The sequence below is a fragment of the Hemibagrus wyckioides genome, linkage group LG28 (genome assembly GCF_019097595.1).
Source record: "Hemibagrus wyckioides isolate EC202008001 linkage group LG28, SWU_Hwy_1.0, whole genome shotgun sequence".
Classification (NCBI taxonomy): domain Eukaryota; kingdom Metazoa; phylum Chordata; class Actinopteri; order Siluriformes; family Bagridae; genus Hemibagrus; species Hemibagrus wyckioides.
In genome coordinates, this window is record NC_080737.1 from 4358372 (window position 1) to 4369565 (window position 11194).

General features: G+C 38.8%; 1 long non-coding RNA gene across 1 annotated transcript; it reads left to right on the plus strand.

The window, feature by feature from the left end:
* The first annotated feature begins 2953 nt into the window (after nt 1-2953).
* On the plus strand, nt 2954-10624 carry LOC131348316 (uncharacterized). Its single transcript, XR_009203908.1, has 3 exons — nt 2954-3467; nt 3820-3895; nt 4082-10624. It is a non-coding gene; the product is annotated as an uncharacterized LOC131348316 (long non-coding RNA).
* Nucleotides 10625-11194: the final 570 nt, after the last annotated feature.

Below are 11194 nucleotides of genomic sequence, written 5' to 3' on the forward strand. Positions count from 1 at the left end.
CTCACAAAAATGAATTCTTACAGATTAAAATAAATAAATAAATAAAAACGGTATAATAATTAGATATAAATAAATTAAAAATGGACTCATTTCGTTCGTTTGACTTATTTATTTCTGTGTTTATTTTTGTATTTTTTTTTTGTCATGATAACTAGTTAAATGTCGAAATAAATGAAAGCATTATTTATTTATTTGTTTGTTTTGCTTGTTTATGTATTTAAATACACACTGCGTACTATTTGAAAATATTTAACACATAAATATTAATAAATAAAACAATATCTTACACATATGATAGCTATAATAATAATAATAATAATAATAATGATAATAATAATAAAATTAAATTGATGTATTTTCCACTCTTTCCTGTTGTTGTTTTCGCTCACTGCTCTATTTATTATGATTTGCTCTGCAGTATTGCACACTGACTTGGTTGTAGCATTATCCTTGATTTGCTCCATGGAGTCCACCTGCCACCTTGTTTATCTTTGTCATACTTATCAGTCGTGATAGGATCAAGCTTACTGGAAACTAAAAAAAAAAAAGTGAACTGTAAATAATTCGGAGCCAATTTGGGTGAATGCAGAGATCTAAATACATAAACAACATACTTGACCGTAACATATTGGAATGGATTCAAGACAAACAGCTGGAAAAGGCACAGATGTTGTGCTGAAATGCGAAAGGTCCCATTTGTACAGGTGTCCTAAAGAATCTGCAGCTTTACTGATGATGAATGATCCTGAAACACACCGACCGATCTGACTCTTCAACCTGCCATGAGAATGCCATTCTAAATAGGATTTAAATTGGAAAAGCAATCAATTTGAGAGAAAGCCATGTGTAATCGTACTTGAGATATACAGTTAAACCATTTAAATCTATGATTTCTATGCATTTCTATTCATATTACTTACTCAGGTGAAATCTACTGTATTTCTTTTATTGTTAATCAAAACAACTGAACAAAAAAAATGTTTGGCGCAGTTTTTCCGTTCTTGATTCTGAACGCTGGCTTCTAATTGGTCAGAATGTGTTCATTCATTTTCTAGAACAGCCTCAGTAGCGGCGGCTGCAAATCACAGATCACAGCGCCTCATATCCACACATCTAATGCTACTAATAAACATCCAATTCACGTACACAATCGTACACAGTGTGACAAGTGAAATGCTTTTTAACCACTGTCTGGGTTATAACAATAAAATTTGCCAAAAATAATAGAATTAGCTGTGCAAAAAAATAGATATTATAGACAAAAATATAGCACATGAATATAATACAATGACTGGTATATTTATATGAATGATATGAATATAGTATTATAGTATAGTATCAGTGACATCAATAAAAAATGAATAATCAGAAGTAATGATAACCTGATTTCATATACACCATTAAAAGTAAATATAAACACCACGAATAACTCTAACCATGTTCTACAGTGAAAACTTGAAAGAAAAAGAAAAAAGAAGACTGGCTGTTCGGTTAGGTTCCACTCCTGTCAGCAAAGAAGACGAATTTGAAGCTCAGAGTCACCCACTGTGGGAAGCTCAGTAGTTAAGGTGTTGGACTACTGATCAGAAGGTCATGTGTTCAAATTCCAGGACCGCCAAGTTGCCACTGCTGGGCCCCTGAGCAAGGCCCTTAACTCTCAATCGCTCAGTTCAATGAGATAAATGTAAATTGCTCTGGATAAAGGCTGCTAAATGCAGTAAATGAATTCTTCACTAGTCTCAGGTTCCTGGTTCTCGGCTGACAGAAGTGGAATTCAATGTGGTCTCCTGCTGTTGCAGCCCAATTGCCACAGGATTGTGCGTTCTATTCCGTGATGCTTTGCTGCTCAGCACAGTTGTATGGGGTGGTTCTTTGAGTTCCTGACAGCACAGCTTTCCCGTCAGTTCAAAGCCATCTGACCTCACTGATCAACAACAATGGACTTTTATTTATTTATTTTGTGTGTGGTTTGACCTTGATTTCAAAATCCACTTGTGTCTCCAAATATTAGACAGAATCCGAGCGGAAGAAAAAACATAAATGTTGCCAAACTGGGCTGTCAAAACTATATAAAGCTGAGCCACTTTGGAGGGAAGAACTGAAGCAAAATGCTGATTTTTCAGACACTTTGCTAAGCTTAGGAAGAAAACCTGACGACTTTGTGACTGAACAGATTCCTGCTCTTTAAGGTAATTTGATTTTTTTCTCTATGAACTCTTAGCACTAAACTACATGTGCTAATAAAGGTCACCCTTTAGCGCAGCACCACACAAACCTTATCCAGTATCTTATCCAACTCATCTCTAACGCTATTTAACTAGCAAAGTGCTGCCTCATTTATCATTCATGAAATTGAACCTCCTGTTTATCATTTTAGCATTTAAAGGTGCAGCTGCACCTCACATCTTATTGTTTCTGTGGTAACAACACACATGGGGACTTGTATAGCTCCACATCATAAAGTGTGTTAAACATGAAATTGCACAATTGTAACAGTTCTCTGAAGAGGAAGCTACATGTGAGACAATTAGTTTTGCCTGAAAATGCTGAAAGCTAAAGTTATAACCATTTGTTGGTGTCTCTCTGCACAGAGATCATCATGATGGAGATCCGTGTGTTCGGCCTGGTTTTGCTGCTGGTGCTGAGCGTTGCACTTCCTGCTGAGGCCCAGAACTGGGAGTCATTCAGAAGGAAGCATATCTATCTGCACATGGCCGAGCCTTACTGTACCAGCAAGATTAAAAATGAGAAGATCAATTTTGGTGACACCTGCAAAGAGACACACAGCATCATAAAAGCAACAGATAGCCAGGTCCAGGCCATATGTCAGAAAGGTGGCAATCCTATGGGTAATAATTTCTATTTAAGCATCAGTAAGCTCGATGTGGTTACGTGCACCTATAAAAAAGGAATCACTAAAACAATTAAATTAGGATACAATTTTTTGCAATAAACGGCCCTTTTTTTCCTGCTGCTTACATTAACTTTCATAAAAAGAAAAAGAAACTAAAAACATGAAAACAAAACAAAAAAAAACCCCTCAACATCAACATTGTTCCCACCACAGATCACTGATTATTTAAAGAGAGAGAGAAAGAACGGTATTTGCAGTTAGTATGAGGTATAAGAGGAATAAAACATTGTAGGACATGCTGTTATTAGAAAATAATCATCTTCGGCATGGAAACAGAACCTCCGCTTCATCAATGCATTAGTTGATTAGTTTCCTATAACATGCCGATGCTACATGTTTAATTCCCTACTCATTTTCTATTCTGACAAAAAACTCTGCTATGAGATTCTTCAGAACAATCTTCCTTCTTCCTGTGATGCCTCAATATGTGAACGAGCCGTACCTCATGGTGGGACCGAGGCAGGACCTGAGTGAGGGGACAGATACGGGTTTTCCTGCTGTCGTTCCTGTCCACTCATGCACTGGCTTTACCCGAGGAGCTGCTCGGTTTCCGGTGTGTTTCGCCCGCCTGGGTTTCATTCGCCAGGTTTATGTGTCCTCCTCCTCCACCTTTCACACACATTATTTTGCTTCAAGTTCATTGTGAAATCCTGTCAATCCAACTGTTTACTCGAGTTTGGCTTTGTTATTATTAGTATTACTTTTTAAAACATGTTACCATGATGCAATACACAATCCAATCAACCCATTTAGAATGTAAACGGGTGTAACGTTATTCAAGCACCTTATTAATCATTAACCACAGGCTTCTAGAGAGGATATAGTTGTTCTAATACACATTCCTTTTATACACAGTAACCAAAACCTATTTATTAAACCTATTTATAACCAATTTGCCATAACAGATCCCAGGCCCAAGATGCAGACTCGATTCCCCCCACAATAAAACCAAGAAGGCCAGATGGCAAGATGGCAGACCAGGTGAATTGCATGTTTTGTGCTCTCTAGGCTGGTCCCAGATTTTTTAATTTTTTAATTTTTTTTTTTTTACAAATGTTTCACCATCCAATTGCCATAATCTTGCAATTACAAACAACAGGAAACTGTAAAATACCGAAAAAGAATGTGCACCATGATGACGGAAAAGATTCTCACTTTATCCCACAGAAACGATGCAACTGATGCCGTGATTATGCTACAACGATTCCACTGAGAAATCTACAAGGAAGAACACACCTTCGGAAAAAGAAAGGATATGGGGACAGAAGAATAAGAAGGTATGAATGTGGTCTTGGAAGCAACAAAGCAGCTAACTGATAAGGTGGATACATCCAACTACAGGTGGAGTGACCAAACTACAGCGGAACTCTGTTGTGTCCTCTAGTAATCAGAAACTGGACGAGTAGATCCTTTCGACTCTTTATTCAGCACATGCTACATTCTCTTCCACAGAAACATTGCAGTTTTTGAGAAGAAGAAGCACCACTTCGATACTAAAGCATTATATGCTGCCACCTGGTGGTTAAACTGCAAAACACCACATTTTCCCCTTTCACTTGAAAGGTTCCTTTGTATCACAGCGTACTATTTTGAACATTCCTTTTTCTTGATTTTCTTTTCTTAGGTTTACAACAAATTACAACCTCAGTAAGAACTTATGTAACCAAAATAACAGTTAAAGATTACTGTACACTGTTACTAACATTTACCCTACAACAGACATTTAACACTGTAATGAAATAATCTTACTTCTGATGCACATTTTCAAGCACTTCAGGCAGTTATAACAGTTTACACAACTTACAGTGTAACATCAAAACAAGATGCATTTTTCCCCCAACATGTATAATGTCTCAACGGGTAACTTTGCTGTATTCCACACAGGTAACCTACACACTCTATTCCTCCTCCTAGGATTAAATGTCACTTCTGACTGCAAGTCCATATGCTGAGTAACAAATGCCAATGCAAATGCCACTTCAGGCAACATACTGTGATAATCCAGTAGGGAGATGGCAAAACGGCAGTTAGAAGGTCCACTCTCAAATGGTCCAACTATGTCGATCCCTAGTTTCTGCCATGGGTCAGACAGGCTGAAGTGGGGCAGGTGCTGTTTTTGCTGATTTATCATTCATTTGGCAGGTCAAGCAGGAAGAAACCGTGGACTGCACTTGAGCATCCATCTGAGGGCACCAAAATAATTGACGCGTTTGATTTGATCACTTCCTTGATGTGACTCGTAAATTCGTAAATAAAACATGGTTAACTCTGGACAGGATTCCGAAGCAGAAATGAAATCCTCAGTAGTAGGCAATCCAGTAACAAAAACAACCATGTCTGGTTCCACAGCACCATCTGATTCTGTTGGCAATGGCAGCCTGGATAAACAATCTGCACCACAGTTACATCATACGGGTAGCAAAGCAAGCACTCTGACCACTGGGCAACATGCATACCAGCCCGGCCAATGCCTTTGGTTACCAGTAGTGTGGTGAGTGCACAATGATCAGTCCTGAGTGTAAAGTGTTGACCCCACAAATACGGCCACCACTTTTCTACAGCCCAGATATAAGCCAACACTTCTTTCTCAAGCTTAGAGTATTTCTTTTTGGCTGCTGTAAGGGTCCTAGAAGCAAATGCTACAGTTCTCTAAACATTATCTGGGTGTAGTTGTGTCAAGACACCTCCCGGTCCATAGTCGGATGCATCCGTTGATACTGTTATGGGAAGAGAAGGGTCAAACAATGCCAGCAATGGGCTTCTAGAAAGAAGCTCTTTCAGTGCTTTAAAGCTGCAATCAGGAGAGGCATCTGATGCATCTCTCAGCAGCACACGCAATGGCTCAGCAACAGAAGTGGCAGAAGTTAGGCAGAAATTTGCTGTACCAAGAAATCAGTCACAAAAAGGAGTGCAGAGAAAAAAGGTCATGCGGTTCAAGGACATCGATGATTGCAGACATGCGTTCATCATCTGGGAAAATTCCGTGTTTGGAAATGACATATCCAAAGAATTTTAGGGATGACTGGCTGAATGTACATTTCTCCCAGTTCAGCTGTAGTCCTTCATCAGACAAGAGTTGCATGGCAGAGAGCAGTGTCGCATCATGATGATCCTGAGTATTACTATACATGATAATGCATGTATAGTATAACATCCAAGTAGTTCCTGACTCCATGTATGCCTTAAAGAAGTTTCCATCATTTTTTGAAACGCTGAAAAAGTGCAGATGGAAAGCTGTGATGTCCCGGCACTCCTCGTGTAAAGTAAGCTGATGGTAAGCAGCTGCCAAATCAATTGCAGTGAACACAGAAGCATCTCTAAGGCCACTCAAAAGTTCATCCATGTTAGGAAGAGGATGACTGTCAACAATTAGGGCTTTATTTGGCAACACGGAGATGAATTTCACCTCCTTTCCATTCAGTAACAACAATAGGCGATATCCAAGGAGAGGAATCAATTTTCTCGATTATGCCTTTTTGCAATAATGAGTCCAGTTCTGCAGCTTGTCAGACAGCGAACAGCAGTTGGCATAGCTTTTGGTGTACTGGGGTAGAATCCGGCTTGACTGTAGGCTTATGGACAAAGCCTTTCACCCATCCCAAGAAGCATATGGAGCACGAATGGTTTCACTTTCAACTGCATGCAATTTGTCATGTGCAGACACAGTATCAAAGTGAAAAAAATAGTTCAAAGCTCCAATTAAGTTCATACCCATTAAAGCAGAGCCACCTCTGAGAATGTAAAAATGCACAAGGACTGGAATATCCTCTTTCAAGTAGGTGACTAGTCACTTTAGGAGCTGTGAGCGAAAAATGTCAGAATTGACCCTGAAGAGCCACTGTCCATGACTAATTCAGTCTCAACTAAAAGTCCATGTGATGTAGTAACATGAACACTGCATAAAAGTTTGTTTGCAGAAGTATTCACAGCATCAGTCAAGAGAACAACAATGTTAAGGCCCACTTCCCTAACATCATTGAAGAATGGCATGCTTTAGAAAAATGTCCGATCTTACCACAGGCAGGGCATTTGGCCCGGGCAGCAGGGCAATCGGCAGCATTAACAAGGTGATTTTTAGCTCCACATCTGTAACACGTGGTTTTTGCTCTGTTGGAACGTGACGTTCTCTTCTTCAGAAATTAAAGACACAGTTTACGGTATAGGTAGACATGAAGAAAATAAAACAACCGGTCATTGTACAGTTCACTCAAAAATTACACCGAGATGCATTGTGGAGAATGACCTAGGATCATGAGATCTGGAAAGAGCTTCATATCAGCTTCATCAAAGACCTCTGCCAAGCTGAGAGGGAGACCTAATCTGCACTGTGTCCAAAGATAAAACAAGCAAGAGATCCTGGAAAGTGTGTGTACTACAGCGGTGGTGCTGGTGAACTGTTTGGGCTTCCTTTTCTCAGTTCTCTTTAAAGAAAAGTATGTTGGACTGATTAATATTTGTTGGCGGTTGCTAATTCATTTGTTATGAATTGTTTTTTTCTTGTATTTCACTTAATGCTAGTGGCTTAAGGGAGAAAATCTTTATTTTTGTTTTGCAAGGGCAAAAAAGCACGCTTTATTTTATTGCAAGAAACACACTCCAAAGCAGAGGGTGAGAAATTTTTAGGTAAACCAGTGGGGTGACAAAATCATCTTTAACCATGGGCCTACTAGATTATCAGGTGATTACCTTATTTTGTTACTCACCTGGTAAATTAAATTAGTGACATCTAGATTTAGCAATAATGGTGTAATGAGAAGTAAGCAGGATCCAAAGGCAGTAGGCAAAGTGCATGCTTGTTGTTTGTATGCTCGCATGAACACCATCACAACTCCAGCAGTTCTTCCTGTTGTTGTTGTTGTTGTTGTTGCTCACTGCCCTATTTATTGTGATTTGCTCTGCAGTATTGCACACTGACTTGGTTGTAGCATTATCCTCAATTTGCCCCTCGAAGTCCACCTGCCACCTTGTTTATCTTTGTCATACTTATCAGTCTTGATACCGGGAAAAAAAAAGTGGACTGTAAATAATTTGGAGCCATTCGGGATGACAGAAAAGGCACAAATACAGAGATCTTTGATCAAAAAAGCTACTTGACCGTAACATATTGGAAAGGTTTCAACACAAACAGCTGGGAAAAGACACACATGTTGCAAATGCAAAAGTTCCCATTTGTATGAATGTCCTTAAAATTCCAAAGAACCTGCAGCTTTACAGATGATGAATGATCGTGAAACACACCGACCGATCTGATTCTTCAACCTGCTGTGAGAATGCCATTCTAAATAGGATTCAAATTGGAAAAGCAATCAATTTGGGAGAAAGCGATGGGTAATTGCATGAATATCGGGGGTCGAAAATATTCGAGTCATACAACAAATACACTACAGTTCTTGAAAAAATACAGTATATCATTTAAATATATGCATTTCTATTCATATTACTTGCCCTAGGGTGTCCTGGCAAGTGGTTTATTTCCCACTTTCTCACCTGTCCCTTGATAGGACCTTTCCCTTGATGTGCTGCTCTATATGTTTCTTCTGCTGTCTTGGTCGGTGTGGGTCATTATGCTTATATATGTGTCGGCATAACTGTGTGTCTGTACCATAAGACCGGACGCTGTGTTATCTAGGTTTTTATGCTTATATGTTTTGTTGAGGTTATTTAAGTTTCCATGTCATAGTTATGGTTCATTTCTGTTACGTTTAATGTAGTTGTGTTAGTTTTGTTTTGTTTAATAAAAGCAGTGCACATGCTAGATTCTTACGTTTGGGTCTGTTCTGTTACTGCGGGCGATCAAGCTTACGGCGGAGATCCGGGTTTGATCGGCGGTGTCCACTCCATTCATTACATCAGGTGAAATCTATTACTTTTATTCGTTATCAAAACAATTGAATTCTTTTTTACAGATTTCTTTTGTTTGCTCTTTTCATTCTTTATACTGAATGCTGGCTTCTGATTGGTCAAAATGTGTCCATTAATTTTTTAGAACAGTGGCTCGGTCAGTAGCACCAGCTGCAAATCACAAATCACAGCTCCTCATATCTTTTTGTGTAGCTCATGATTTTGGTAAAATTTGGCATGCATGTGGTTTTAAAGCTGCATATGGAGAGCCCATTTCACAGACCTCAATGTTACCTAAACGTCTAGCTGTCATTAAGGTCAAGGATCACAATCCAGGAGATTCTGAAATGACGTAACTCTCTAGCTCTTGAAGGAGCAAAATGAGCTGCCAAAGAGGGCACGTCCTTGCCTTCTGTGCACAAAACAGCTATTTTCTCTGTTTACACACATTTCAACTCCACTAGATCAAATTCACATGGTATTTGTCATATACACAATCAAACACATGCAGTGAAATGCTTTTTATCACTGTCTGGGTTATCAAAAATAAAATAAGTCAAAAATGGAATTAGTTGTACAAGGAAAAACAAATGGACAAAACATAGAACAAATCTAGCAAATGAGAAAACAATAGAATGTCTGATATGAATGATATGAATATGGTATTGATCGGTGACATCAATAAAATAAAAATGAATAATCAAAATCAATAATAAAAGTGAAAACTTGAATAGAGAGGAAAGAAAACGACTGTTTACAGCTGCTATATCAGGAACTAACCTGATTTCACAGCCATCATTACAGGTAACTATAAAGACATTGTATAACTGTAACCACATGTACATCGTACAATGAAAACTTGATGACTGGTTGTTTGTTCGGGTTCCACTGCTGTCACCCAAGAACACGAATATGAAGCTCAACCAAATTAGACCAATGAAGATAATCAATGCATTTTCAGAACTTTTTTTTTTTTTTTTTTTACATTATTCAGCTGTGTATAGTCTCAGGTTCCTGGTACTCGGCTGACAGGAGTGGAACCCGATGTGGCCCCCTGTTGTTGCAGCCCAACTTCCACAAGGTTGTGTGTTCTGTTCTGTGATGCTTTTCTGCTCAGCACAGCTCTAAAGGATAGTTCTTTGAGTTTCCACCAGCATATGGTCATAGTGATGCCTCCAGGTGCGTGGATCAAATGGTACAGAGTCCAGACCCAAATGCAGGATAAAATCAGATTGGGGGATTTTATTAATAAAATAACAAAAAAGTAACAAATACAGGAGGACACTAGGGAAAAACTAAACAACAGAAAATTAAGAAATTAGAAGGCATCACCAATCACGGAACAGCAAAACCGATCATGCAAACCACGAGACTGAATCAAACATGGAGCGGTTACCAACTAACAATTTGACTCATACAAAACAACAGGTATATATATAGGGGAACATGAGGAACAGGTGTATAGAGGCAGGAAACAGGATGAAACACCAGGTAGGGAAAAAAAACCCAAAAGAACAACCCTACCCGATTGCCCTCTGGTGCCTAGCAGAGACCTGTCTAAGCAGTCGCAATCCATGTGTCAGCTCAAACCCGTTTGGTCATTCTCCTCTGACCTCACTGACCAACAGCAGTGGACTTTGACTTGTTTTGTTTTTTTTGTGGTTTGACCATAATTTCAAAATCCACCTGTGTCTCAGACAGAATCTGATGAAAAAAAAACATGAACTTTGCCAAACTGGGCTGTCAAAACTATATAAATCTGATCCAGTTTGGAGGAAAGAAGTGAAGGAAAATACTGAGAATTCAGACACTCGGCTCATTTTTAGGAAGAAATCATCTTTGTGAACAAACAGATTCCTGCTCTTTAAGGTAATTTGATTTTTACTCTATGAACTCTCAGTACATGCTGAGCACTGAACACACACCTTACTCAGTATCTTATCCAACACTACCCTCTTACGCTATATAGCTAGGATTTGTTTTCCAAATTGTTGCCTGATGAACTTCCTGTTTCTCATTTTAGCATTTTGAAGATTAATTCATCTTCTATTCATACTTGTTTATCTTTAAAAACTGCTCTGATAATAGTGCAGCTGCAACTCACAGGTTTATATTAATATGTTATCGTTTCTACTATAACAACATACATGTGGACTTGAATGGCTCCACATAAAACCTGAGTAATTGTTGATATAGTGCAGTTAAATATAAAAATGGACTTTGTAGCAATTCTCTGAAAGGGAAGCAATCATTTGTTTGTGTCTCTGCACAGACATCATCATGGAGATCCGTGTGTTCGGCCTGGTTTTGCTGTTGGTGCTGAGCGTCGCACTTCCTGCTGAAGCCCAGAACTGGGCGGCATTCAAAAGGAAGCATATCTACCTGTACATGACTGAGCCTTATTGTACCAAAAAGATTGAAATTGAAAATATCAATTTT